This window comes from Cygnus olor, chromosome 5 (assembly GCF_009769625.2).
Source record: "Cygnus olor isolate bCygOlo1 chromosome 5, bCygOlo1.pri.v2, whole genome shotgun sequence".
In the NCBI taxonomy this organism is placed as follows: Eukaryota; Metazoa; Chordata; class Aves; order Anseriformes; family Anatidae; genus Cygnus; species Cygnus olor.
In genome coordinates this window covers 10,889,379-10,912,492 of record NC_049173.1, presented here as the reverse complement: position 1 = coordinate 10,912,492, position 23,114 = coordinate 10,889,379, and the positions used below count along the sequence as shown (strand labels likewise).

At 47.6% G+C, this 23,114-nt stretch overlaps 2 long non-coding RNA genes across 2 annotated transcripts; both read right to left on the bottom strand.

The window, feature by feature from the left end:
* Positions 1–1,373: 1,373 nt before the first annotated feature.
* LOC121071458 lies at positions 1,374–14,579 on the bottom strand. The gene is made up of 7 exons (XR_005820609.1): positions 14,487–14,579; positions 13,302–13,434; positions 12,555–12,664; positions 10,902–11,057; positions 7,697–7,818; positions 6,133–6,318; positions 1,374–4,061 (listed from the first exon to the last, which is right to left on the bottom strand). It is a non-coding gene; the product is annotated as an uncharacterized LOC121071458 (long non-coding RNA).
* An 881-nt stretch (positions 14,580–15,460) lies between these two features.
* On the bottom strand, positions 15,461–21,037 carry LOC121071199. Its single transcript, XR_005820436.1, has 3 exons — positions 20,909–21,037; positions 17,271–17,345; positions 15,461–15,545 (listed from the first exon to the last, which is right to left on the bottom strand). It is a non-coding gene; the product is annotated as an uncharacterized LOC121071199 (long non-coding RNA).
* Positions 21,038–23,114: the final 2,077 nt, after the last annotated feature.

The window sequence follows — 23,114 nt, the reverse complement described above, 5'->3', positions numbered from 1 at the left end:
CGATGCGGCCCTAGGCCAGGTGAAGCCGAGTGTGAAACCCAATCCCAAAGCCCTCGGCCGCAGCAGGAGCCCCGACGGCTGCCAGAGGGAAAAAAGCTCCCCCAAACAGCTCGGCCTCACTGCTCCCTGCAGCCTCCCCTCGGCCTCCCTCAGCTCCCAGGGCCTCCAGCGGCTTTTATGAAGCCAGGTGGCTCCGAAAGCCACTAGATGGCACCAGCCGTGTGCCCTTCCAGCCCGGGCTGTCCCCAGGGCACTGGGGGAGGCCGCCAGCCCAGCCCCTTCGTGCAGAGCGAGAGGCCTCAGCAAATTCCTCTGCAGCCTCCTGCTGTCCTCACGCCCGTGGGTGTGCTGGGGTGAAGGCAAACGTTTAAGGGGCTCCTTAAAGTCAGGGTGAGCGAGCTTCAGCGATGTGCCAGGTATTTCCACAGGGGAATTAGCCGGGGTGGCTTTTGCTGTGCTCCCTCGTGTGTCCCCGTCCCCACCTATGGGCCAGACACCGCTCCCCAGCTGGGTGCTGGACAGCCCCGAAGACGGGTGCAGGTTATTCTGGACAGTGTTGGTCAGCGCATGAGTCTCCAGCATCATCAGACTGCTCTTGGGAGGGCATAGGCAAGGGAATAAAACCCAGTTTACTATAAAATTTTGCAACCGGCAAGCAACTCTGTATCATGGTTTGGGGGATTTATTCTCATTGTGCACATTTGCTATTCAACAGAAGCCGGCATGTCCCAAATCCTCAGTCCTACCTGCTTTTTCACCGTCAAGCCCTCCCTGCAGTGTCACACACCCTTGGCAAAGCTGCTTGGTAAACTGGGGAAGCACAGGTGGCACCTCAGCAAATGTCAGGCCTTTCCCTAGACCTTGCAGCGTAATTAAAGAGTATTTGTTTTCCACTGCCTTCAGCATCAAGCACAGAAGGTGACCCTTTGAGACGGGATCTCAAATGACGGGGGTGGCTCGCGAGGCTCTGCTGCGTGCAGCACTTCAAAGCAACCAAACCCCAGCCCGGGGTGGTGTGGGGGCTTGGGTGAGAAATTGTTGCTCACCTTTTGGGCAGAAGCAGAGAGGCAATGGATGGCGAGCAACTCCCAGAGCAGCCGGAGCATCAAACCACCAGGAGCAGCATGACATTCATTTGGGAGTGACAGGGCCCACAGCAAAGTGGGTTAAAATCCCCACGACACAAGAGAAATCACTCAATCCCCATCCCCACAGCCTTCCCTTTCCTGCCTAACCTCCCCAGGCAGTTTCCCCTCTGCTCTCCCCTCCTGTGCGACCCAGGACCCCCCACTGCCTCCCCTCCCAGAACCCCCGGGAGCCTCCCCACACACCATCTGCTCGCCCCCGGAGGCTTGCGGGTGGCCGAGGATGTTCCTCCCTCACCATCTGCTGGGCCCCCCTCATCCCCTCCCCAGAGAGCGCCCCAGGTCAAGAAAACCTCCCACATGCCACCAGAGCTCGACCTCGTGCACAAATCTCCCCGCCCCAGGTTGCCTTTCTGAACTGAAGCCTTTATTTGCCCTGTCCACGACACTTGATGCCACACACAGGGTGGAGAAATTTGCCATTAGAAAACCTCACGGAAAAGGGTGTTCATCCTACACACACGTGCAGAGCAGGAGATTACACCTGGTCACCACACACCCAGCAAGGACAGGCACAGCAGCAGCTGTGAAACAGGTGCCACTGCGTGGGGCTTGTCCTCGGCCATTTCACTGCGGGTCACCAGTGGAAAGCCAGGCATCCCCGAGGGCTCCCAGCCCCTGCCAGCCAGCGGGAAATACCCTTTGCTGCCTGTGAATGTCAAACTGAGGATGCAGCAATCAAAACGTCTGTGGCAGGAATCTTTCAAATGCGGTGGAAGTATTTTTAGACCAGACGCGATCAAAATGTCAGAGGGGTTTTTATTTATTTCCTCTGGAAGGTTCGTTGATTGAAATTCCAATAAACAGAGGCTGACTCTAATCCTGTTGTCACAAAGTTGGGGCTGTAATCACTTCCTGCCCTTGAAAAAATGTGCAATTAGGCAGCACAGGAGGATGAATGACCCGGCGTGCCTGACAGGGCCGTCACCGCTCCGAGTGCAGCACTGCACATGGTGACAGGCACCCACCGCCCCACAAAGCCCTCCCGCACCCACCCTGCCAGGCTGCAGCTCCTCGCCAGCCTCACCGAGCCTTTCCACGTCCTGGAAATGTGTAACTGAAACATGCAGGGCAGTTATAAAACACAAGAGATGCCTCAGTTGGGCCTTAGAAGCAGATGTGCAGTCAGGAAGGACAGGCAGGCCATGGGCGTCTACCCAACGCTCTTGTCCTGCCTGTAATGACGGATTACCACAATGCCCAAGTGCCCCCGCGCTCTGAGAGCCCACGGTGCTTCCTGGTGATTAAACAGCCTGTTCGTTCCTGGTCCCTGTGACTCACACGCTCAGCGCTGTGCCAGAAGCAATGCTAATGACAATCAGAAACCTGTTCCTGCTCCCTCAGGTTCGCAGGCCATGGACCCTGTCTGCGGTAAAGGCCCTGGGCGGAGGAGCTGCCTGGGGTGCGGGACGTGCACGTCCCCAGGGCGGCACGTCAAAGCCAGCTGACTGACGGCCCCACGGGAACCCCATATGAGACACAGGCTGCGTGACACACAACACTCCCCAGCCCATGGGGCTTCGTTGCCGGTACATCCGAAGGGGCTGTTCACATGGCATGGCTCTGCAAAGCGTGGTGGTACCCACGCAGGCCTGTGCTGACCCACAGTCCCCAAGCTGGACACATCCCCAGCCTCACAAGCTTGCAGGTTATGCAACAAACTAGCCCCTTTTCTTGTTAAGCAAGAGCCCATTTTGGTGCCAAGAGATGAGGGGGAGAAACTATGTTGGAACAGGAATGGCTGCTCAGAAAAGCACCAGCACGTCTGAGGTAGCAGAGCTTTTTCACTTGTTTACACAGCCAGAGAAGAGCAGGACAGTAATGACCTAAATTAACACAATAGCAAAGGAGGGCCTTGAACCAAATCCAGCTCGGAGGTTGTGGCCAGCCCATAGATAACTAGAAAGAAAACTTAGTGTTTTCCCCAGAGGAACTGCCTATTTACATCTGAAAACAGCACAGACCTTGCCCAGAGGCTGGGACAAACAACTCCTTTCACTGCCCACTTCCCATGAAGCTTTCTACTCCCTCTCCAAAGGAGCTGCTTTCCACAGCAAGAGGAAATTTCCAGAAACTGAGGTATAAAAATGAATGCAAAACTCTGCTCCAGAGCCAGCTGTGAAACTCATATGAGATGAGCTCCCCATCCCACAGCCGGCACAGCAGGGAGGCTGCCATGAGCCGTGGCAGGCTGCACGTGTCCTACAGCCTGACAAGAGACAACACGAGGCCAAGTGCTGTCCCCTGCTCCTACTCTTGGGGCTTGCAACCTTGGTGTGAGAAGAGAAAGGCCGCATTTCCCCCAGGCAGGATGTCCCCAGAACAGATTGCAGCCTTCACATGCCTGGAGAAAGGGAAGGGGGAAGCCCCCTCAGGCTTATGGGGGCTGGATCCACGTGCCCAAGCCCACAGCCCCAGCCTGCCCCATGTCCGTGGCTGCTCTATGCTCCCGTGGGCTAGGCAGGACATCCTGACAGAGGGTCCTGAGTCACTGGGGCAGGTTGCAATGCCATGTAGCCTGCTAGGACACTGCATGGTGCAGCAGTCCCTCGTTACATGCAAGACTGTGTGAAACAAGGGAGGGAAAATGAAAATTCGGCAGGGAGGAATTTTCCTCCTCTGCACACCATGGTGCCACAGCCTGGAATAACCACCAGGACTCAGCTAAGCAGCAATCTCTAGGCCATTTTGAAGGAATGTCTTTCTGTCATACCCCAATCATCTTCCACCTGGACTTTGCATAGAAGAGTAGGATTTGGGCTGTGTGGTTTTCCTGCAGAAGTGCAGGAATTCTGTCTTCCATAGCTGCCAGGCATCTTCATGCATCCGGCTGCACAAGTCCCCAAAGCTTTCAAGGAGCTGTGATTGCAGATGCTGCCACGTGGGAGGGAGAACCTCGTGTTTCTCACAGGGGGCCTGAGTGGAAGCAAGAAAAAAGCTGCGTAATTAAATAGCACTTATCAGAACACTTGAGAGAGTCAAATGGCAAAAACATCCCTCCTATTCACAGGCTCCTGAATGAAGCTGTATCAATGTTTACATGTTGAAAATCTCCAGTTCCTCGGCTGCTCTGGCTAATGCAATCTGTGGGCCCACAGCTGTTGGCAGCATCCCTGTGTCTCTCTGCCCACACTAGTCAAACCTTCTCACTCCTCTTCTGGGAGGTCATTTCATGCTAACACCAAACAACCAAAGATAACAAGTTCCCAAAGTCCTCCCACCTCTGTCTACAGAAGGGACAAATATGCACAACTATTGCATGCCTGACTGGGAAAAAGCAGATGATTCCCAATGGATAGGGGCTGGTGTACCTGCAGGTCGTGCCCCAGTGCAGGGCCACAAAATAGAGGGGACAGGACGGAGGGAGGAAGGCGGCCTTCCTTTAAGCACATCCCTCCAGCAGTTCACTATTGCTACCTGTGAGCCTGGCTGAGACTACCAACCTGTGCTGCAAATATGCTTCCACCGCACTGCAGCACAGCCAGTTCTGGGATTTAAGGGCCTATTTACCCAGGGGATTTCAGCAAATAGCAGATTAAGTGATTTACAGTGTTTTAAAAACATGTTCCTGAGTATCTTTTCTAAAGCAAAGGTGGTGCTATGGGTAGTTTCTTCAAAGGAGGGTATACAAGTGGGTGGCTGATAGCCAGTTAATTATATCAGAACCAGTTTTCATTAGGAAGGGAAAGTGTGCTTGCTTATTGTTTCTCTAATTGCTTTCTCTCCCGGCTAACAGGGTAACCTGCTGTCTGCTTGTGCCTGGAGGCCCCAGGTCAGAGCTCTGTGTAACTCATCCTTGATCTGCTAATGTGGGAACTATAAATAAATGGTGACACTGGAGAGCAGAGGAGGAGGTGGAAAGGGACTGTGTTTTTCAACCTGAGGTACTCAGTCTATTCAGCTTATCCAACAGAAGGTGACTGATAACAATCTGTAAATATTAACTGAGGGAGATTTCTGATATGAGAGGGCTCTGGCCTGGCAAAGATTAAACAAAATTCTCTTGCTCTGAGCTGGAGCTAGGCAAATTCAGACTAAAAAGAAGCTACAGATCATTTAAAGTGAAGCAAATGGCTGCTTGCTCTCCACTAAAAGCTATTTTTAAACCATGAGGACCTGCTTAGTTTCAAGATCTGATGCAGCTTGCCACCTAAAAAAAAAGTAATTTGTGAATGTGAAAGAATCACTTGGGAAACTCATAGGACTGACGTAACGGCCTTTAAAGGTGGCTGGTGATTTGGAGATCTACGAATAGGACTGTAACACACGGTACAGACTGCACATATAGAATGTATAGAAGAGCTTGCAGGTGCTCCAGATGAGCCTGGCAGTTCACACTGAGGCAATTTAAGACATTACAGAGACAGCCATGCCTCTGACCCCTATCCCTTCTGCCATCGGCTGCTGCTCTCAGAGCCAAGGGGGCACACTTGCCTCTAGTATCGGCAGCACAGCACAGCCATCTGGGCAGGATGGAGAACAGTTTGGTTAACAGAGCTCTCACGGAGTGGGGACAGCAGTGGGACTGACATACCCCTCCCCTCTGCACCAGGGATAGGAGCAGGGGAACCTCTGAGGGGAAAACCCCTTTGAGTTCCCCTCCCAGGCACCAGCGCTTGCCTGGCTGACCCTGCACATGCACATATTGTCATGGGCTGGGAGGGAGGGGATGCTGCAGAGGAGCACTGCTGCAGGGCAGCTCAGACAGGAGGGAAGAATGTGGAGAAAGAGCCCTGTCTTCTCCTTTGTCCCTGCTGTAACCTGAATCACACGTCTGAGCATTCAGTTCCCTGCACTGCCTACAGCGTGATGCTTCATGACGTGGAAGTTTGCAGCTAGAAAGAGGAAAGTATAACCAGTGTATATAGCAACAAGGAGCTCAGGGAGGTGATGTTACAGCCATAGGCATTCCACCTCCCTATAAGCAGGAATGCCTATGCCTATGCACGTATGCAGGTTACCCACAAGCACACATACACATGCCTACCTTTGTTAACAACAGAAGCAGCCACAGAGTCCATATTTTCTAGGTTTTACTTCTATATCTGCAAAAAGCAAGGTTGTTTCTGTTTCTGTTTCCCCACAATTATCGTGAAATGCCTTCAAGAGAGCAGCTCTGTCTTTTCGGCTGAGCGAGTCTTTGATGTCCAACACGGCACTCAGATGTTCTTCCCTGTTCCAAAGGATAAGAGGGCAGGTCAGTGAAAGAGTCAAGGAAAAAAGCTTGCTTCCTATCACCTGGTATTTCTGGGCCAGACCAACACTTGGAAGCTGCTCAAACTGTTTTTTGATATCCTTTGTATTATTTGTACTTGTATTATCTTTTCTCACCTCAAATAGAGTTACTTTTTGGTTATCTGAAGGGTTTTAGGACTTTTGTTCTACACAGCATTGCTTTGCTGAGCCGGGCCACAACTTGGTCTGTTTAACAAGCAGGGCAAATGTATCCACACCAAACATAGTTTTAAACCTACAGACATCTACTGAAATCAAGAGCAGTGCATCTACTCACACCAGAATGCTCTCCACTAAGAATTGGATCAAAATAATATTATTCTATTTCCTTTGCACATACATACACATAGTAAGTATACACATATATATATATAGTAAGAGAATACAAACTGTTCTGCTGCATCAGATAAATATCTTTATAGCTCAATATTGCATCTTCAAAAGAAGCAAACGCTTAGGAAAAGAATATAGAAAACAAGCCAAGCATAACATGGTCTCTTTGTCTTTCTTTTTTCATTTCTGGCAGTCTGCAGTTAAGGGACTTCCTTTGCTGGGGGTTATATCATGACTGTCATGTCGAATAGGCGCTGAGACAATTATCTACCACAAATTGTCTGCTCCCTGTTTGAAGCTATTCACACATTTGGCCTTTAGAGCATCCTGTGACAGAGAGCTCTACACTGTAATAATGTTAACTTGAAAAATACAGTCACTAGAAGAAGACATCAGAGCTTAAGATGGATGTGACAAACAACAGAATTTGAAAGAAATGCAGTTAGCTAAAATCTCATCTTCCTAATAAAAGTTGGGTTTCATTTCTGTTAACAGATTCCTGAGAGAAATGGAAGTTTGTATTCTTGCTGAATACACCTAGGATTATGTGGAAATAGTAATACCTAGAAGAGGACTGATGAAGAGTTAAAGCCAAACACCAAGTGCTTGGAAGTTATGAAATGGTCTTGAAATCTACATTTGGCCCACACGTGCCAGTGCTGTAAAATGCACCAATGCAGCCTGCAAATTGTCCATTCAGGTAGCATTTTTCCACAGTGTTCCTGCTTTGTTGGTAGAAATTTCATTCATACTTTGCTTTTAAGGTTGGACATCTCAGCTCCAGTGGTTAATGTCTGGCAAAATTAAAAACCACGTTAAGCTGCATCTGCGAATGGGAAGCATTGAGCTCATTCAAAGGTAGATATTGTGCCTGGCCCAGAACGCTGCAATGAGAAAGTCCCACAGGACTAATATTGCTATAGATCTTCTGGTGGCAAATAATCATTCAGAAACAAAATTAACCAGCCTGTAAAACACCTTACCTTAGGTCAGGAAATTCTTTGAGAATGGGCAGCAGGGCTATTTTCATCCCCTCGGCATCGGAAGTTTGAATAAGTTCTAAAACTGCTTTTATGGGATCCTTGACGGCACCAGCTGCGGGACCCTTGGGGAGAGAAGCAGAGGTGTGTTCAGGACTAGGAAAGCAAAATACAGTGTTAAAAGGTGGCCTCACATCAGACTTGGGATCTCACTCCATGGGTTAAGAGCTCTGCAGGACTGTCTGTGCATGTTTTCCCTCCTGGTTAAAAGGGAAAAAAAAGAAACCACGGGCTGCTTCCAGGGTGGCTCAGTGACTACCTGCAGCAGTGCATAATTCCTTTCTTCAGTTCCTTTTCCAAAGCAGGCCTTTCCCTGCATCTCCTGTCCTCTCAAAGCCTGTCTCACTCTTTGGGAAATGGTTTCCCTCCGCAGGTAACTACAGCCCTGTAGCTGCGTGAAAACAAGCTCAGCTGGCCAGCACCTGACAGCATTTCTGCTGCCCTGGAACAAGCCCAGGGACAGAAAGTGACCTTGGTGAGCAGGTGAGGGGACACAGATCCTGTAGCAGAAAAACAACGGGAAGCAAGGCTGGACACTGTGAAGGGTGTGAGCATGGATGGTAGATGCTGTGTCTGGCCAGCTCCCTCTAAACCAGAGCACACGGAAGAAGAAAAAAAAAAAGAGCCTCATAAATCTAGCAAGAAATGCACATCATTTTTAGCAAAGCTGAAGAAAACAGAATGTGGATGAACTGCCTAGAGAGAGCTTCAGGTCTTGTTCACATTTTTCATTGGTGTGGTAATGCAATTAAATTGCTTCTCTGAATTATTGATGCTGTCATGTCAACAGAGACTCCGTGACAAAGCAAACCTGGAGCCTGGGCTGCCAAACTAGGACAGAAGCAGCCCGGGTTCCCCTGATCTCCATGGAGCATTAGAAACAGCGGGCTGGATTCTCCGTGCAGCTCATCTCTGCATTGAACATAAATCAAAAAAAAAAAAAACAGTAATATGTGAAGACAGCCTTCTCTCTCTTCCTCCGCACTGCAGGCACACAGCATGTCTAGCTCTGCACAGTGCACAGGTTGTACTCAGCTCCTAATGCACCAGTACTGTAAGGCTTCATACTTGGCAAGCTCACTATTACAAATGCTAATTAATTAAAAGGTGTCAGATTTTGTTAAGCACGATATAGACAGGAAAGGTCCGAGGTAAACAGCGTGCAATCTAAAAAGACAAAGAAGAGGTGTCTTGTCAGCAGTGTTTAGGTGCCTTTGACATGCACCGCTCTTAGGAAAGAAGCAAAGCGTTTGCTAATGTGTTTTGAGGACAGAGTGGAAGGAAGAGCCTGAAGAGAGGGCAGAGCAGGGCAGGGAGCAGGTGCAGCCTGTGCAGCAACTGCACAACAAATTCAGCCTGCAGAAGAGCACATATTTTGCATGCGTAACCATATACCTCATTTGACTGAGTATCAGGCTATCCCCTGCAAATTGCTTATGCATTTCCTCCCCGAGATTTTCAGTGCTTCTACATCAAGTAAGAAAGAGGACAGAGCAGGGACACAAGGGGAACAGCACTAATAGATGCAGACTTTTTTCACCAAAGCAGAACATAGGGTTTTCTTAGATAATTAGATTTCTCATATCTCGTTTACATTATAAAACCAGCTGTCCTTGCACATATCAACTACAGCTGATGCTGAGCACAGCATTACTGGTAAACTTCAGAATTAACATTAAAAAAATCCTCCTGCTGTTCCCGATGCCCTGATTTCTCAAGGCACTGACATGTCTGTGCTTGATCGCTCTAGGAAAGGCAGGTTTGCAGCTAAAAGCACCAGCAGCTTCCAGCTTTCTGCCATGAAACTAATGGATTAATTGTAATGAGTCTGAGAGGTTTTTAGAGGAGCCTACAAATTATCATTTTGATTTCATTTTATTACTTGGACAAAGTCAGAATTTCTGACAGCTGACTTGCAGCGGGTCTCATATGGGAGAAAATCAATTTCTAGTCCCTAGCTCTTGAATTCACAAATCATCAGAATGAGTCAGAATTTGTGGAATTATTAAAATCAATAAAGCCGAGAATTATTATTGGCTCTGTTACGACTAAGTCCTGTTACCAGACTGCCTTTGCAATTGTTACTGCAGTGCACGGTTCAGCTTTCCTATGAAGTGCCGTGCCTGGGCACTCGCAGCCTGCATTTGCACAAGAGCTGTGCCAGAGGGGTGCTGCACGGCAGCCAATTCTCCTGCTGGAGCAGCCACAGAGCAGGCTGTTGGTGTTGCAGTGCCTGTCCTTGGAGAAGCAAGCAAAGCATGTGACAGCACGGTGTGGGGAACTGCCAGTTACACAGGATTGTGAATTAAGTAAGGAGGCTTTCTTAGGCTTCCAAAATTGCTTCTGTGATTCAGACCTACTGGTTGTTTTTTTTCCCCACAAGTTTTCTTCAAAGGTGTGGATATACTTTATACCCTACCTATTCCTTTTGCAACACGTCTTTACCTTGTAATGGTCTGAGGTGTTCACCTCGACATGAAGGTTCACTCCTCCCTGCAACCATGACCAACCACAACAGCATCGTGTTTCTACCCTTGAAAAAACACCGTAGCAGACAGAAATGGCTCGTGCACAGATCAGCCCAGCTCTGGGAGGCTGGGACAGAGGCATCCATGGAAGGGCCTGCAGGGAGGAAGAGGCCAGAGGGACAGGTAACAACATACATATCCCATGTCCGAGGAGGGGTAGCCGTATGGGGCAGAGAAGGTGAAGCCCCAGAAGCTGTGGAGCGGCTGATTCAGTACATCATCCCAGAGGCTCAAGGGAAAGCACGAGGTGGGAACACAACTCTTGGGATGTGAATGCACATTCCTCTTCCGCATACACACAGCAAGGCACAAAGGGCTTGCCTGGGGGAGCTGACAGCTTTGGAGCTATCTTACCAGCTTAGAGGAATGTGGATCGTCCTTATTTCAGTGTCAGGAGTGTGAATCTTGCCTGCTCTAGTCACACATTTCAAAACTATAAACTAACAGCTTCTGGCAGATAGGACGGGCTGTCTTCCAGCACATCTGACTTTCATTTCTGTGAAGCTAAATGCCATTGTGGTAAGACCTCTTAAGCTTTTCTTTTGCCTTCAGAGCCTTTTCCTCTTCTGATACTGATCTTGATGACAGAGAGCATACCCATGACCATATCAAAGACTTACTAAGCACTCTTTAAAGATGGTTTGCAGCGTCCTGTGATCTTCTTCTATCTTGCTGACAATCTTCTTCCTCTGCACAGAAGATGGTTTCCTGGAAGTGGTCAGGAGGGCTTGCACATATTCTGTAATAATGATGATGTTCACAGACTTGACGAGGGCCTGTTCCAGAGCAAAGAAGCCCAAATTAACTTCCCTGTACTAAGCAGGACAACAAGCAACCAGCAGACCATACCTACAGGATGCTGGCTACCGTAGGCAGGTGATAAATGGCCCAGGCAGATGGGTGTCCCATTTCTCTGCCTAAGTATCCTTTCAAAATGCCTGGTCTAACACATGCAGTAACTCCAAGCAGTATGTGGATGACACTGGTAAGTGTGGAGACATCCAAACAAAAGCGATGGGACCAGGTGGCAGAGCCAGAGGTCGCACTCACACTCCAGAGCAGCAAAGTGACACTGGGCTTGGCCCCGAGCTAACAATCACATAGCTTTGGGATGGTCTACAAAGCAAGATCCAGCCTCCCTGAAGCATCTCTGTTGGACACACCCGAGGTCCATACCCCAGGGCACACAGCTGTGGCTGGGCACAGAGAAGTCCCGAGAGCACTTCTGAGCCACAGTCTGCTAAGAAACCTCAGTGCTCAGGCCATGCAATAAATGAAGAGGGAGGCAGAGTGAATGTCTCTAAGGGGAGATGGGCTGCTACACAGAAAAGCCATTTTCATTAGCAGTGGAAATCAGATCGGTTTTAGGCTGAAGTCCAAGGGTACAGGAAATCCCCAGCCCTGCCCAAAACAGACAAAGCAAGTCACAGACAGCTCTGGTGTAGCGCTCCACCACTGAGCTGCTGCTTACCCCAGCACTAATGTGACACAACATCCAGTGACGGGCTCTGAGCAACATCAGAATAGCTCTCCATTTTTCTGTTCCATTACCTTTTTCCACATTTCAAAATGTTAATTAAAACCAGCACTAACAAAAAGCCTGCAGACCTTAGAGGGTAAGAGAAAGGGAGCCAATGCCTAGTGATCCATGTATAGCACAGCAGCAGTGAATTCAACCTTTGTGCACAAGAGGATACTCCAGGTACCAATCTGCTGAAGGGCCAGACTCTAGCGTGTTGTGAGATACTACACAAGTTGTAGGCTACTGTAAAAGTGAAAAAATGTAGGTACTTTGTGCAGTTTTACTTCGCTAACCCTGACTTATTTAACTCTTCCTGAGAGAATACATCCTCTGGGGATGTGGACTTCTCACCAATCCATGGGTCCGTTCTACCAAAGGGATAAATGTGCCTTACTACCAAGGTTGAAGCACATTAGAAACTGAAAGGATTCCCAATATACTGCTACTGGGGCAATGGCAGTGTCAGAGACAGCCCGATGTTCCCACATTCGGTTTCCCCCTTCCTTCATGTCTTGGTTTCTCTGCTGAGATAACAGGAAGGTCCTAGCTGTCCTGGCAAAGTAGCTATCCAACTCTGAGGAACTGAACTGAGACCACTAGATCTTGGAAAGCCCTTTTAATGATAGACAAAATGGTAGTTTGGATTAATGTTGAAATACTGTGTAATTTGGAGGTTCACGGACTAGTTTTAGTAATTTGCTGAATATCTTATTCTTACTTTCTTACTTGTTTCTTTATTGTTATTCCTTACCTCATATATGTCTGTTTTTTTCTTCCCAAATGCCAAAAAGCTTTGCTTTAAGGATTCAGGATGTGGTTGAAACCACTGTCACATTTTTTGAAGTGATCCTTCAGTGTTTCCTGAGGAAAAGGGACAGACAGAGTCAAAGGGTGCACATGTGGAGACACCACACAGGCTACAGACGTGGATTACTGTGCTTCCGCTCTTTCTGCTCTCAGAAGCAGACTCCTCCGCAAGCTGCAGCATCCTGTTCCTTTATGTCAAAGAAAAGCAAAAACATGAAAGACAGAACCAATTCAAAATCAGGAAAGATGTATTAAGTTCTCAAGCCCAAACCTAGAAGATCTAAAATTATGAAAAATGGGTGGCAGTAGCTCTAATCCTGGGTAAAATGTATCTGTGTGATATTAGCTCTGTGAATTATCACTGCTCCAGGAAGACACCCAGCTGCAGGGGATGAATAGGCATCAAGTGGAGCTCAACCCTTGGGGCCTGGGTCCCCAGGGGAAGCATGGGGTACCTATTTCTAGCACAACAGTAAATACTACAGACAAGTGGAACTGGAAAAGATGAAGCTGTCAATACGCAGCTTGAGACAAGGCAGAGGAGTGTCTGAAGATCAAACCTTGTTTTAATCCTTGTTTGGGCCTGAAGATCACACCATGTTTTAATCCTTTCCCAATCAGGACATGAAAATGAAGGGGGTGCTTGCCCAGCAGTATGAAAATATTCAGTGCTAACATGGGTCTCCCATACCTTGACTTTAGAAGTGACTGTCTGCAGAAAATGCTCTGTAATCTCATCTTCCATCCTGTATAGAAATCCTTTTACCTTAGCATCCTGACCAGTGCTGGCACTGCAAATGTATGTTAGCTTACACCAGGCAGTTCTGTACCAAAAACAAAAAGGAATATGGAAACAATTGATCAGATCACATCAGGCTATTCTCTCAGATCAAAACTCTTCCCACTATAACCAGCGTGACTGTCTGGATATTTGGATATTTGGCACATGCTGGGGTGTAGGGCTAGCACAGGGTCTCAGTGACCCACATACATACACATAGTTTGGACAGCCCACATTAAGATGCTGTCACAAGGACATAAAAGCTCAAAAGCATAAAAATGCCACTTGTACCCATCACTAATGAGCTTAAATGAGTAAAAGTGCTAGGATTTTCAAAAAATTAGAAGGCGTTAAGTGGCCTTGACAAAGAGAGGGTTGGTGAGCATCCTGTATGCCTTTGACACCCTGCAAATACATGATGAAGAATTATATCCCATCAGAACAGTCTTCAAGTCAGCAAAACCTTGTTAAAATGATCACCAATTTGAAACCAGACATTTTACTTTCTGGATAAGCTCATTGTGTAACTTCATTTTCAGTATCTCTGTGAAGAATTACATAAAAGAGTCTCATAAGTATTCAGTTAGGGATCCAGCAGCAGCAATGTGGACATACATCAAACAAAACAGCTACCGAGGCTCAAGGCAGCGTTCCAGTGTCAAGGAAGTACTGTGCACATGGTGGATCTGGGCGTTTTGCTGACTCCAGAGATCCTCAGATAATTTTACACAGGAAGAACAGAAGCAACCTTGTTTTCCCATTGCTGCAAGCACTTCTGAAATTAGCTTGTAGGTGCAAACAGCCTCCCCCAGCCTTCTGTGCTTTATTGCTTCCCTCCTTCCTAACAACCCCGGGGAAAGCCTGGTGCATTCGGCAGGGTTTCATCCAGCAAAGCACTTAAGCTTGGGCTTACCTTGACGTACGTAAGCACATGAGTCTCAGAGCAACATTTATGAGGCTTTCCTAACGAGGGAGAATCAGGCATGGCAAGGGAACCACAACACAGCACCCGGCAGGGCTGGCCAGGACGATGTCCCCACAGAAAATTCAGAAAATTCATTTTGCCTGGTGTGCCACTGGGGTCTGGTTTCTAACCTGAAAATGCAGCAGTTCTCGAGGATCCGTAAGCTGCTGCAGATCCCAGGGCAGCCATCAATCTGGAGAAAGTTTCTTACTTCATTTTCATAGCTAAATTAAAAGAGAAAGACATATTTTCAAGCTCGTATGCTCTGTAACACATCTGACAGCACTATCCTAGCAGCCAACAGGAGAAATATTCTGTGGTTGCTTGTATTTTTATTGCACGTGGTTTCAGTCCCTGAGGGGGGACCTAGAGCAGGACAAAGATGGTCTCTGTCCTGCCCAGTTCGTGAGGAAAGAGAGCACTATGATGGGATGGGAACAGCCCTTGAGCTGCCTGGATGCCACTTCTATGGATTAAGAAGCAGGGGATTTGTCTTATCATTGCTGTTGCTGCAACACTTGCTTCTGGGAAGCAACTCAGGCTTTGCTGATAAAGCTGCAGAACAGTAAAAGCCTCAGCATGCACGCACGACCCACATCTATTGACCACTCCCTCACAGCTTCAGGCTCACAAACAGCTCCTGGACAATTCTGATTTACAGGAATTTCCTTCCCATTATAATGTGCAGAGCAAAGATCTTAAATCTCATCTCCTTCTGAAACGCTTCATCTACAACCAGCAGTATTTATTAGTGTTTTCTGCCTTGCACGATGCAAGGGGAGGGAGGTGCCTAAGACTAAAATGCAGATGAAGGGAGACAGAAGAAATGGTGAGAAGGCAGAGGATGAGAACAAGGCATGTGTCTTCTGAGAAGCACAATGGGGCAGAGCTCTCCCCCTTACAGGGAGCCAGGAGAAAACAACATGCCTGGGCACCAGCCACGCGGCTGCCCCTCTTTCTGGGAAACAGCCATAAAACATAAGAGGGGTGATGGCAGAGCAAGCTGGACACAGAACCACCAGTCTCATCAGGATTTCTTTCTTTCGGGCACTGAGGACAGGCTGATGAGGAAAACAGCATCCCCCTTACCTCTGCAGGAAGCTCAGGCACTCCTCCAGGCACACAGCTTCCACCTTCTCACTTAGGCTCTCGCTGATGTGCAGGGCAGCCTCTGTCTTCTCTTTGAATATCTGTGGATTCGAGGCAGGAGAGGAGAACGGGTCAAAGCTATTTTTTCCTTATACAGTGATCAGGAATACATCCCATCCTTTACTCTGCTGCAAATCCCTCTGCCTTCTAGGGAACAACTTCTTTTTCAGTTTTGTGTGACTGAAAGTATTTTTAGGAGTCTGATTTTAATGCCTGATCCTACAACTTTGCTACCACTGCTTTCGCTGCAGTGAACAGGGTGGTGTAAAGTCCTGTGCTCAGGAGAAAGTCTATCCCTACAAACACTCTCTGCCATGTCCAGCATTGCAGCTCAGAGCATACCAACATCTGCTGCCTGTGGGGACACCTGCAGGTCTGTGTGGCTCACCCTCACAGATAAATCTGGGTGCAGCCACCAGAAAAGGTTAGGCAGCCCAAACGGTGTGCCCAGGGCCTCTGTCGGGGATGTCTGAACAAGGCAGGTGCCCGGTGCCCACCTCCAGCACTCAGGCCTGACACAGCGACGTGCTTTAAGCCCCCAGATGCTTGTCTCGCCCCTCTGACCCCGTCCGGTGGCCCAGGTGCCTGCAGCAGGCGGGCTGTGCCAGACAGCTCCAAACCCATCCCACAGCGGGCAGGCTCGAGCAGGTGGCAGCTTAACGCTGTCCATTAGTTGCTCCGTGGAAACAAAAGCTTGCAAGGGGAAGAGAGCCAGATGGATAAAGGGAGCCAGATGGACTTGTGTGCTGTGCTCTCCCGATGCTCTGGGAAGCATCAGCGAGAGACAAAGGGTGACTCACATTGGGAAGGTTTTTTTCCACTGCTCACAACAGATGTAAAAGTTCACCAAAAGGGACGGGATAAAACACGGTTCCCCGAAGTGTCAGGAAACCACAGATGATGAGTTTCCACATCACCTTGCTCATTTGCTATCTGATCTTTAGGTGTCAGCCTGAGAAAATTGAGGAGGCGGTAATTTCATAACGGTTGCCAATTTATCCAGGCTTTTTCATCACCTGCTCCAGAGCACTCGAAACTGCCAGCTATGTACACAGCACAGCAAAGCCATCCGTGCTGAGACATGGCCAGATGTTGGAGATACAAGGACGATATCCACAACATATCAGCTGATATGAGGGCCACGTCAGCTGGCCCTGATCTCCATCTAGCATCACTTGAGTCCACATGTAAACTCTAGGATTTATTTGAAGCCTCCTGCAGGTCTTGATCCAAATATCCCCTGTTCATAAATCTGCAATATGCTTCTGTGATGCCCTTTGAGCAGCAAATTTCGTTATGCTCTGGAGTCATCCCTCACACTACCTAACCAGTCGGGGCAGCAGGGAACACACTGCCTGCCTTTGCATTGCCAGATGAGGGGATCTGCCACGACTCAGCAGCTCCCACTTGTTTTATAAGAGCACTCTGCTGCGATGCAGAACTCACAGAGGGCAGACTGGCTAACTTACGCCACCATTTTCCAGTGTTAAATGGAAATCCAGGTGTAAATGCAGCTTCCACATGAATCAGCTAATCTCAGACATCCTTTCCTCAGTTAGTTTAGCTTTCCTTACACGTGCACAAGAGAAAAACAGGTTTGGGGTAAAGAGATGGAGTTTAAATATGGCAGCTAACTTGCAAGCTTGTTACACGCGGAGCTTAGACCAAGAGAGGCAAAACTGGATCTTGCCAAACACCTACAGAGTTGTGTGCAACAACGTGACTGCCCCAAAGGATGTGAGCTTTTCAATTACCCCCCAGTTTACCTGAATGACCGCAGCATCTGCACAAGGGGCTTTCCCAATGTCAAAAGCTTCTTCCAGGGCTTTCCCTACTTCCTTCTAAATACATATATACATGGAAAAAAAAAAAAAAAGCAGTTGAGATACAATGGTATTTATAACAAGATAGGTTTCCCAGCCTCTCGTTATGCATTTGGACTAGATGAATTTCTGCCTCTATTTTTTGGCCATCTCATTTAACCCAAAGCTTGGCTTCCAGCTGACCTAATAACATTGTTCTGCTTTGTTCTGCGTTGTTTGTTTGAGTTTAAAAGATTTGCAGCTTCCTTTCATCCCTGTGTCAGCTCGGGTTATCTACAGCTTTCCCTAGTTAGCTTAGCTCAAATGAAGGCACCCACACAGCAAAACAACATTTAGACACAGCGCTGCACTGCCAGCTACTGTAGCTGAGATTTTCCACCCTTCCTAGCTCCAGCCAGCACCCACATGAACCAGCCAGTACTAATTAAAAGCATTCCTTCACTTGAGCCAGGGACGTGTGAGTGCAAATAGGAGTCGGGTTAGTGTTTGGAGCTACTGTCACAGGGAGATGAGCTCCATGAGGCTGCAGGATGGGAAATTTCCCAAGACTTGGCTGGCTTGTGTTATTTTGAATAGACTATAAAAACAAAACTAATGCTGCAGAGAAAGGGCTCATTGCTTAAAACACGATCTGACCTTCATAGAAGCTTTAAACTCAAAAGCCAGGCTCATTTACTCATTCATTTCTGCATCTTTTGCCAAAGAAATAGAAAGAATGTAAAGTCTGACATTCCCCTTGTGTCTTTGTTCTTTTCTGGCTGATGAATTAGGAAATTTATGACTGTCACTTAAGAATTTCATCAAAAGTATATTCAAAACAACTGCTCTGCCATATTCATTGAAAAAGCATGAAACAAAGGCAAATAAGCAGTTGTAAACAACCAAAGGAAAATTCCTTTCTTCCAGAGCACTGCTATCACCTGACTGTGGGCAATTGTGTTAACACCATCTGCGGAGATAACAGATACCAGCTGGGCTGCACAAACATTTCTAGCCTCCCCAGCTGCAAAGCAAAATGCATCAGTTTAAGCCAACACGGAGGTCTTGCTCCGTAATGGGACAAAGCACACATTTAGTTGATCTCTGCAAGGCAATAACTTGTTGAGACAGAGTACCTAGTTCCTTTGGATCGGGCAGTGTCTGAATTAGCATAACCTTGCCCGTTTTTAGCCCTTGCGGTGACACTGGCTACCCAGAGCTCCAGCATGGAGAGGACCAAAACTTCTGATGTAGCAAGCAGGCCCATAAATAACCTCCAGCTTCTTCCTTGTCCTCCCTTTTTGACCAAGATGTTGTACCTCGTGCTATAAAAGCTTTAGGTCCACGGATGGCCAGCCCACCGGTGCTAATGGCCCAGCCAGCTGCTGCCTCTCAGAAAACACACAGGACTGGGTTATAATTTGGGTCTCTCTCATCTGTCAAATCGCTACTTTTTTTAAACATGCAAGTATTTAACATCCTTGAGACCTCTACCTCGTTACCAAATGTCAAAATTGTCTAAGATGTTCAACACGTGTGGGAGCACACCACTGACAAACCAGCAGGCAGAACTACTGCACGGCCTTGTTCATTTGGGCAGCAGCAGGGCCTCGGCCCAAATTCTCCAAAGCACATGCACGTCTCAGTCCTCTTTTCATCTACTTGAAAAAACAGGGGGACGATGGGAAGAAGACACTAACCCAAGTGATCCTTTGCAAGTCATTCTAAACCCTCCTCCAGTTTTTGCCCTGGTTTTGGACAGTCAGTTTTGAGCTGAGGCCACAGAAGCAGGGGACAGAAGTTCATTTTCCACCTCTCAGTATTAGAATGAACCCTGACTTCTCACTGGAAGGTTTTCCCCTCGTTCATGTCACATTCCCCAGTACATAAGGACAGGGGTAACTCATCAACAACCCCGTCAACTGCACCATAATTTCCAGTTCACCAGCTTTGCACCCTCAAAGGCACACAGGCCCCTTGCCCTAGAGGTGTCGGTGCTGAGGTAATGCTGCCTGTACCCAGAGCTGGCCATGTTCCCCACTAGGAGGTTGGAACCCCACATGGCATTTGAGCAGCCAGCACCCTCTGATGTGGTCACAGCTTTCATCACTTCTGTTGAAAATGCTTTTAGTTTGCACAGGTACCAGGCTGGCACTCCCAGTGACAAAGCCAGGTATTCACAGGCAAAGTAGGCAATTGCTTATTCTGCTCAGACACTTCTCATTTAGAAAAATGTGGTCATCCATTGAAGTGGCAAACCCAGCATTGTATGATTTACAGTCACAGTTATACATTATGATCACCTAGTGATAACTCAGGGTATTTGCTCAATGTCAGCTTCCTATATATTTGGAGTAATGAGGTGTCGAACTATCCTGGAAAAAGAAATAGAGGAATAAAGCAGGTTTTATAGGCTATGCCACTGAGCTGAGTGAAAAGACATGAACAGTTTTTCCGTATGAAGTGAGCTCAGGTCCACTTAAGCTTATTAGCTTGAACCCAGGGCTGGTCCAAAGTTGGCCAGGTTTGAGCTGAGCTGGGCCTGTGCTGTACCGTGCTCCACAGCGATCCCAGTTCTGCAACGCTTCCAGATCCAAGCATGCCTGAAGAAATGCAGCCAGCCTGGAGCACCATGGCACGAGCACTCAGAGCCACCGCCAGATCCAGGTGAGCTCAGTGCACGGTGTACCAGGAAAGCAGAATGCCCATGTTAAACAAAAGCTTCCTCCAGCCATTACATCAGAAAAAAAAAGAAAAGAAAAAAAAAAAGAAAAAAAGACTTAAATTCTTCATCGCTGTTAGTCAGTAGCTTTGAGGGTTTGTCAGTGACTCAGTGGCATGCTCTGAGATAACCTCACCGGCACTACCCCAAGTGTAGTCATTTCCTTCACTGAAATAAGTGCTAAAAACAGCCCTTAAGAACACGTGGTCTTCCCCGGGGTAATAATTTGAAACAGCCCGTAGATGCTTAATGTCAAACACTGAAAGCAGTAGGTTTTAAGCATATTGTCACCAGCTGGTGCCTCTACTCCCATGTTTATGAAAACCTTGGTGGGAAAGGGACTTGAGAATCTCTGCAATTTAGAGCGCTCCCCCTCAGGTGATTCAGCAGTTTGCCATGGAGTTTCCCCTCCTTTGCTCAGGGAGGGGGGGTCAGGGAGGAGTAGAAAGGGAAAGTGAGAGAGAAGATCCGTGTGGTAACTCCCTGTGCTGCATTTAGGCTTTGGCTGAATCTGAAAGGCCCTGCTGAAATTTCCAGACACCATGGTTTCCTCTGGAACTCCCCACTGTTGTAACACATCTCCCCTGCTTTGCTGGTGCACCACGTGCCTAGACAGCACTTCTCAGAGGGGGAGATTTGCTGAGAAAAGGAGATGCTGCAGCCCTTGAACTGAGGTTGTCTGTGGGACTGCAGGGCAGGATGCCCTGCTCAGACCTTATAGAAGGACTGTGCCCCCTGTGCACTAGCTGCATGTTTTCTTTTGCTGGGCTCGGGAAATAATCTTTGTTATAACCTCAGCAGTGCCAGTCTAGCAGGCTGGAGAGGGCTGCGAGGGGATGAGTACAACAGGCAGATTGGGGTAAAACTACTGAACTCTTACCCGGGTGACTGCAAGTAACTTTTCCTCTGTCTTCAAAATAATCCACACGAGACTCTGTACATCAAGGGCAAGGCTGTGCTGGGAGGTCTGCCTGGGTCTCAGGCATGTCCCGCTGCTGCTGTGTGCAGAAAACAAGAGCTCAGTTTCCCAGTGACTCACGGCCCTTCTCCCACCTGGCACCCCTGCTTTGTGTCCCTGGCTCACCCGGCACGCAGCAAACATCCAGCAGTGTTTGCAGTGCTGGAGCAGCCCCAACACGGCTGAACATCTCTTTCATACCCTCTGGCTGACTATGCCTTTTTGCTGTTTCTTTTCCTTCTTCCTAAATTTGCTGCCCGAATTATACTTTTTGCTCTCTGTTTCCCTCTCCCCTTCCCTCTCCTGCTGCTGAATTCCTTCTTGGGCTTGGGCGCGGCTATGCAAACCCACTTCCATATAGGCAAAAATTTACAAGTGTAAGATATTCCACCTGAATGGAAAGTGGTCTATAAGAAAAAGCACCTGTAGACGAGGATAATTGCATCTACACATGAGCATTAACTAAGGTTGTAACTGTATTCAGAGAGAAGAATCCAAATTGTTAAGACTGTTGTTATTTTTCCTAAAGTCAGTCTGGCATCTCTCCTCATTTCCATTTTCTTCACTGTCTTCTGACCCTAACACAGCCACAGGCTGCTCTTGCTTTTTTTTTTTTTTCTTGAAGAAATTCAGCGTTTGCGTAACACATTTTTCCTGTCTCTGGGCTTTTCTTTATATATTTAAATTAAGTAATTATTCATCTCCAATTTCATGTAAGTTTTTGGTATTTCATCAATACATTAATCTTATCCAAAATCAAAATTTTACCATTTTAAACCCATAAAAATAGCAGTAGAAGGGATGCGTCCTGGCCTCATGTCTCCCATGTCTCTGAGGACAACATGCACCAATGTGTACCCATCACGCTGTCCCACTCCTTCACGGGTTGGTTAAGGGAAGAGCCCATCTGATGAACTGATTAGCAGCTGACCAAGTATTTATGGTGCAATTAATACAAGGAACAGAGAAGCTCTAGGTGGGGATGGAAGCAACCAAACAAGCCAAAGCACTGAAAACTAGTAGGAAATCAGTAAATCGGAGCTGTTAAGCAGCAAAGTAACCATGAACACAGAGAATGAAACACCTCATCTACCATTGCAATACAAAAAGAAATCACAAGAAAGCAAAGTAGCTCCAGGCTTCGATGACACCTGCAGGAATTCTCGGTGGAAAGCTTTGAATTTGCATTGGGCCAAAAGGTCCCAGATGAGCTGCTTTTCAGATCACCGAGTAAGCCACAACCATTTTCCCAAACTTGGGTATGAATTAAATGATCTGCTGTATTTTTTCCTGTGGCCTGAGTGCAGGAAATATGGAAACAACTGGTCAGACTGCAAGCCAGATAAAACAGCAAGTGAGCCAAGGAGACTACAAAAGAAGTCCACAGAGCATAATGCTGACATCAAGGCAAAAGTAAATTATTCTGGAGTAAATGGACCATTCTGGGGCTTGCTAAAAAAGGCTTAATAGGAGAAAAGAAATTCCCATCAGCTTGCTCAGGAAAGGAGGACTCTGTGCGCATGTCCAACAGAAGTCCAGCAGAGAAATCCTATCTGCATATATCAGGGAAAACCCTGAGTCCAGTACAAGGGATTTAGACAGAGGCAGTAATACAACTAAAAAGCTTCTGGTTCTGAGAGAACAGAAGATAAAACAGGCAATGGGCAAATCTAAACTCAGCAAGATCTGTCTGGTTTTATGCCCTGAAAATCACTGCATTAACAAGAAATGGAGATTGTGCTCAGAACTGAAGATTAGAGAGACACAGAAAACCTGTAGAGGAAAGAAAGTCCTTCAGACATACCTTTTGTACATGTTAAGGCACCATTCATAAACTAAAAGACATTGGCTGAAAGTACAGTGCTTATTGTCAGTAAGGGTGGAAAGGTGAGAGGACAAAGAGGCATGGCAGCACTGGGCATAGGTGACAAGCAGTCCTGCTTCCTTGAAGAAGCCGCTTTTGTGTTCCAGGTTGGGAAGAAATGTTGTTTCCAGCTGACTCAGGTGCTGTTTTAGTGCAGCCTCATTGGTGTTACACGTGGGAACAAAGTGGGGAATCTGGGCTGCCATGTACTGCATCAGTTTCTCCTCCAGATCTTTCTTCCAGAAGTTTGGGTGCCAGGTGGAA